The sequence below is a fragment of the Scardinius erythrophthalmus genome (genome assembly GCF_964197995.2).
Source record: "Scardinius erythrophthalmus genome assembly, chromosome: 22".
In the NCBI taxonomy this organism is placed as follows: Eukaryota; Metazoa; Chordata; class Actinopteri; order Cypriniformes; family Leuciscidae; genus Scardinius; species Scardinius erythrophthalmus.
In genome coordinates this window covers 1,797,566-1,802,770 of record NC_138242.1, presented here as the reverse complement: position 1 = coordinate 1,802,770, position 5,205 = coordinate 1,797,566, and the positions used below count along the sequence as shown (strand labels likewise).

General features: G+C 40.7%; 1 long non-coding RNA gene across 2 annotated transcripts; it reads right to left on the bottom strand.

Moving 5' to 3' along the window:
* Positions 1–204: 204 nt before the first annotated feature.
* Positions 205–3,781, bottom strand: LOC308682683. Of its 2 annotated transcripts, XR_014029180.1 has the most exons (3): positions 3,742–3,776; positions 3,594–3,663; positions 205–3,508 (listed from the first exon to the last, which is right to left on the bottom strand). It is a non-coding gene; the product is annotated as an uncharacterized lncRNA (long non-coding RNA). The 2 variants fall into 2 exon arrangements; XR_014029179.1 differs by having other exon boundaries at positions 205–3,663; positions 3,742–3,781.
* Between the last annotated feature and the right edge of the window lie 1,424 nt (positions 3,782–5,205).

Here is a 5,205-nt window from a genome sequence, read left to right as displayed (position 1 = left end):
CCATTTTAAACTAACGTACGTCTACAGTAAAACCTAAACCTCCCTGATAATGTTAATGTGGCAAAAGAGCGGTATTACAGGTAGAAAGAATTTCGACTACGCCACCCGGGGAATTTCGCCCCGGGAAATATGGACAACACTCAAGTTACTATTACTAGGTCACTCAGGTTCGATTCTCTAATAAAAGGTAGGCAGAGACGTGGATATGAAAATATACAAAAATTTTATTTATACAAAGTTTAATTTAAAGCAGCAGGGTAGTCACGTTAAAAAGGCAACCTGGAGCTATACTGACACGGTTTTGAGTTACAAACACATTCAAGTAAACAAAAACACATTTGAATAATTACACACACTTTCCATACACTGGTTACACAGACACCATAGAAAAAGACACAGACTAACAGGGCTGAGGCAAACCACGGGAGGAGGGATCACTAAACTTAATTTGCCAAAAGCACACTCACACACAGCAAAGACTTCAAAAAAGTGTCACGGCAAACATTCGAAGAAAGCACCACCACCACAAGAGATCCTCCACCCGTGGAACCTCAGCACCTGAAACGAAAATCACACAAAAAAAAAAATTAATAACCAAACTTCAACATACCAACTGCACTAAAGCCCAGTTGGATGATGTTTAGGGTACGGTCATGAGCAGATAATATCACCATTAATAGACAATCACGAATAACATACAAAGGCGTAAACACAGACCATAAATAAATAAATAAATAAAACTCAATTCACGCAATGAGCTCACAAGCAGATAGTTTGGTGTTCCATTTTTGACACCAAATGTTAACCTCAAAAGTTCAATAAAAGAAACATTAAATCAACAAATAATAAATAAAACCAGACAGCAACGGTCCCCCTCATCAGTGGGGTGACGATCTTCTCACAGATGGCAAAAAGTTTGTATTGCACACGGTAGCGACAGTGGAGCAGGAAAATACGATGCGCTCTTAATCTGGCAGCAAGGAATCGACGGGGCTGTAATAGCTTTTTATAGCACCAGCAGGAAGAACAAGATCGCCGGACGAGAGGGAAAATCCTAAGCCAAATACAAAGAAACACTAAGATTTATGCCTCAATGGCTAAACTTTCAGCTCGTAACTACATGCGCAATAACACTTACCGGAAGTAGACGATGCATTCGCACAATGTACTTGTCCTTTCACAGGCACGGGTACTCAAATCATGCAATCCGCTGTTCAGATAGACTACAGGGACACTGCACATAACTCAACACAATCAGCCGATCCTAAACCCCCAAATAAAGACAAACAATACGCTTTCCATCAACAGTTCACACCTACCTGAAAGGCGAGCAGCCAGCAAATGCAACCACTGCGACAAACCGAAGGAAAACCGGAGAAGACAGACAAGCTAAACACAACACTAATAATTAGTCCCCTACATACAAACAAACTAAAAACAGAAGTTGCTATATGCTAACACACATACCTACAGCCACTGTAAACACTGGAAGGAGGCGGAGTCGAACGTGACGCATCCCGGGCTACAGCCAACCAGCTCTTAAATAGGGTGGATTACCTGCTGATAGGTGCTCACTAATGTCCATCACCTCATTCATCCGGTTACAATCCATCCCCACCTTTTGTATCGTCGCCCCGACGATAGACCACTAGCCCATGACGGCTACACACCGGGAAACGAGTGAAACACAAGTTCTCTGCCATGACGGCTACACACACACCGAGAAACGAGTGAAACACAAGTTCTCTGCCATGACGGCTACACACACTGAGAAACGAGTGAAACACAAGTTCTCTGCCATGACGGCTACACACACCGAGAAACGAGTAAAGCACAAGTTCTCTGCCATGACGGCTACACACACTGAGAAACGAGTGAAACACAAGTTCTCTGCCATGACGGCTACACACACTAAAAACGAGAGAAACACAAGTTCTCTGCCATGACGGCTACACACACTAAAAACGAGAGAAACACAAGTTCTCTGCCATGACGGCAACCAATTTCCTTGTGCCGCCCGGATGCGACACGTTCGACTTCCACGCACCTCAACTCGCCCCAACTGATCCGAGACTAGCTGAGAGTCAATGTGACAGCAATATTGTAAGGCCTGGAAAAGTTCATCGTCCATGATTACAAATCAGGAAAGATCACTTACCAATACAAAAACTCACAGGTCTACTTGTCACACACTCCTGAAAGAAACTGCTGCTGTCTGGTTTCTGCAAAAAAAGAAAACAAACAAAATACCCAAAAACACTAAACCAACAAAATAATACCCACGTCTTTGCACTACACAATAGAGATCCTGCCGACTATACGCCAAATGTGGCAAAAGAGCGGTATTACAGGTAGAAAGAATTTCGACTACGCCACCCGGGGAATTTCGCCCCGGGAAATATGGACAACACTCAAGTTACTATTACTAGGTCACTCAGGTTCGATTCTCTAATAAAAGGTAGGCAGAGACGTGGATATGAAAATATACAAAAATTTTATTTATACAAAGTTTAATTTAAAGCAGCAGGGTAGTCACGTTAAAAAGGCAACCTGGAGCTATACTGACACGGTTTTGAGTTACAAACACATTCAAGTAAACAAAAACACATTTGAATAATTACACACACTTTCCATACACTGGTTACACAGACACCATAGAAAAAGACACAGACTAACAGGGCTGAGGCAAACCACGGGAGGAGGGATCACTAAACTTAATTTGCCAAAAGCACACTCACACACAGCAAAGACTTCAAAAAAGTGTCACGGCAAACATTCGAAGAAAGCACCACCACCACAAGAGATCCTCCACCCGTGGAACCTCAGCACCTGAAACGAAAATCACACAAAAAAAAAAATTAATAACCAAACTTCAACATACCAACTGCACTAAAGCCCAGTTGGATGATGTTTAGGGTACGGTCATGAGCAGATAATATCACCATTAATAGACAATCACGAATAACATACAAAGGCGTAAACACAGACCATAAATAAATAAATAAATAAATAAACTCAATTCACGCAATGAGCTCACAAGCAGATAGTTTGGTGTTCCATTTTTGACACCAAATGTTAACCTCAAAAGTTCAATAAAAGAAACATTAAATCAACAAATAATAAATAAAACCAGACAGCAACGGTCCCCCTCATCAGTGGGGTGACGATCTTCTCACAGATGGCAAAAAGTTTGTATTGCACACGGTAGCGACAGTGGAGCAGGAAAATACGATGCGCTCTTAATCTGGCAGCAAGGAATCGACGGGGCTGTAATAGCTTTTTATAGCACCAGCAGGAAGAACAAGATCGCCGGACGAGAGGGAAAATCCTAAGCCAAATACAAAGAAACACTAAGATTTATGCCTCAATGGCTAAACTTTCAGCTCGTAACTACATGCGCAATAACACTTACCGGAAGTAGACGATGCATTCGCACAATGTACTTGTCCTTTCACAGGCACGGGTACTCAAATCATGCAATCCGCTGTTCAGATAGACTACAGGGACACTGCACATAACTCAACACAATCAGCCGATCCTAAACCCCCAAATAAAGACAAACAATACGCTTTCCATCAACAGTTCACACCTACCTGAAAGGCGAGCAGCCAGCAAATGCAACCACTGCGACAAACCGAAGGAAAACCGGAGAAGACAGACAAGCTAAACACAACACTAATAATTAGTCCCCTACATACAAACAAACTAAAAACAGAAGTTGCTATATGCTAACACACATACCTACAGCCACTGTAAACACTGGAAGGAGGCGGAGTCGAACGTGACGCATCCCGGGCTACAGCCAACCAGCTCTTAAATAGGGTGGATTACCTGCTGATAGGTGCTCACTAATGTCCATCACCTCATTCATCCGGTTACATTAACAAAACCAAATGTGACATAAAACGCAACTGTAATGCATTTTAGCTTGTTTTTGAGCTCTTTTATTGTGACTTGTCTTTTACAGGATCGTACCGGATCTCTCCACATCACAAGTATAATTCTGTACAGCTGAGCTACTGAACTAGCATCAGTAAAACTGAACATATGGAGCTGGTTAAGTGATGAAAACTCCTAAATATATTAGTTTACAAATCATGCACTATGGTAAAAAGTGTTAATTGTGCAAGGAGCCGCTTGAAAACAAGTCTGTATTAATTCATAATCTGCCCCTGTAATCATAATTGTGTGTGAAATCGATTAAAAGTTCTTGCTGTTTTACTGCCTCTAGTGTTCATTTCTGTTAGAAACCGCAGCGATATGTGGAACGTATTTTGCGTTTTGCAAAAATGTTGCCAGAGGAACGCTTTTCCAATGAGCCTGTGTTGAATTCGGACATACTTCTTTTTTGACTTTTTTCGCCTACTATATAGTGGGAAAGTATACGATTTTGGATGCAGCCAATATAACTCTTAGAAGAAAAGGATCTATATGGCACTTCATATAAAGAACCTTTTAGGGGTTCCATCATGGGATCATTTTCTATCTTTTGAGCTATGAGAGCTGTTTAATCCTTCAACAAAAGCACTACACACCACATATTTGGGCAAAATAATGGGAGATTTAGGCTAGTGTAGGTCAGTTCCTTTCTTTAGGTCAGAAGAATGAAGGCCTCCTAATGTAATTCATCCCGAGATACGTTTTTATGCTTTATAACACTTTATATTAAATATCACCTGTCCTCAAAGGAATCCCAATTACTGCAGGTGATTCTCTAAAGACACTGATGAAACATTGATACAATTAAACGAAAGGATTTCCAATATGTCTGATCAACTTTAATTAAATTACCAAGCCAACAGAATTGGATTTTGACTTAAGAGACTAACAACTTTTATGTCTTTTTCTAAAAGAGCTTAGACCTACAGTTTTAAAAAGACGACTGTAAGAAACATTAAACATGGCTTTCTTTCAGCCTCGGTTTGGCGGTTAGTAATCAGTCAAGATGTTCCCCATTATACTTAAAGTGTGCTTTATACAACATATTAAAATTATCTTGACCCCTATTATAGAATAACATGTAAGGACAGCGGTAAACAAGTCACAAATTTGACTGAGAGAAAGAAATCTTGAATGTCATCTGATGTCTTGATTAGTGGATAAGGCAACTCGTGCTGCACTTGATTATATAATGCTGTTGTGTTGTTCATGTTGTTGATGAGGCTTAATCAGACGTTCTTAAATCAATGGGCTTACACACACACA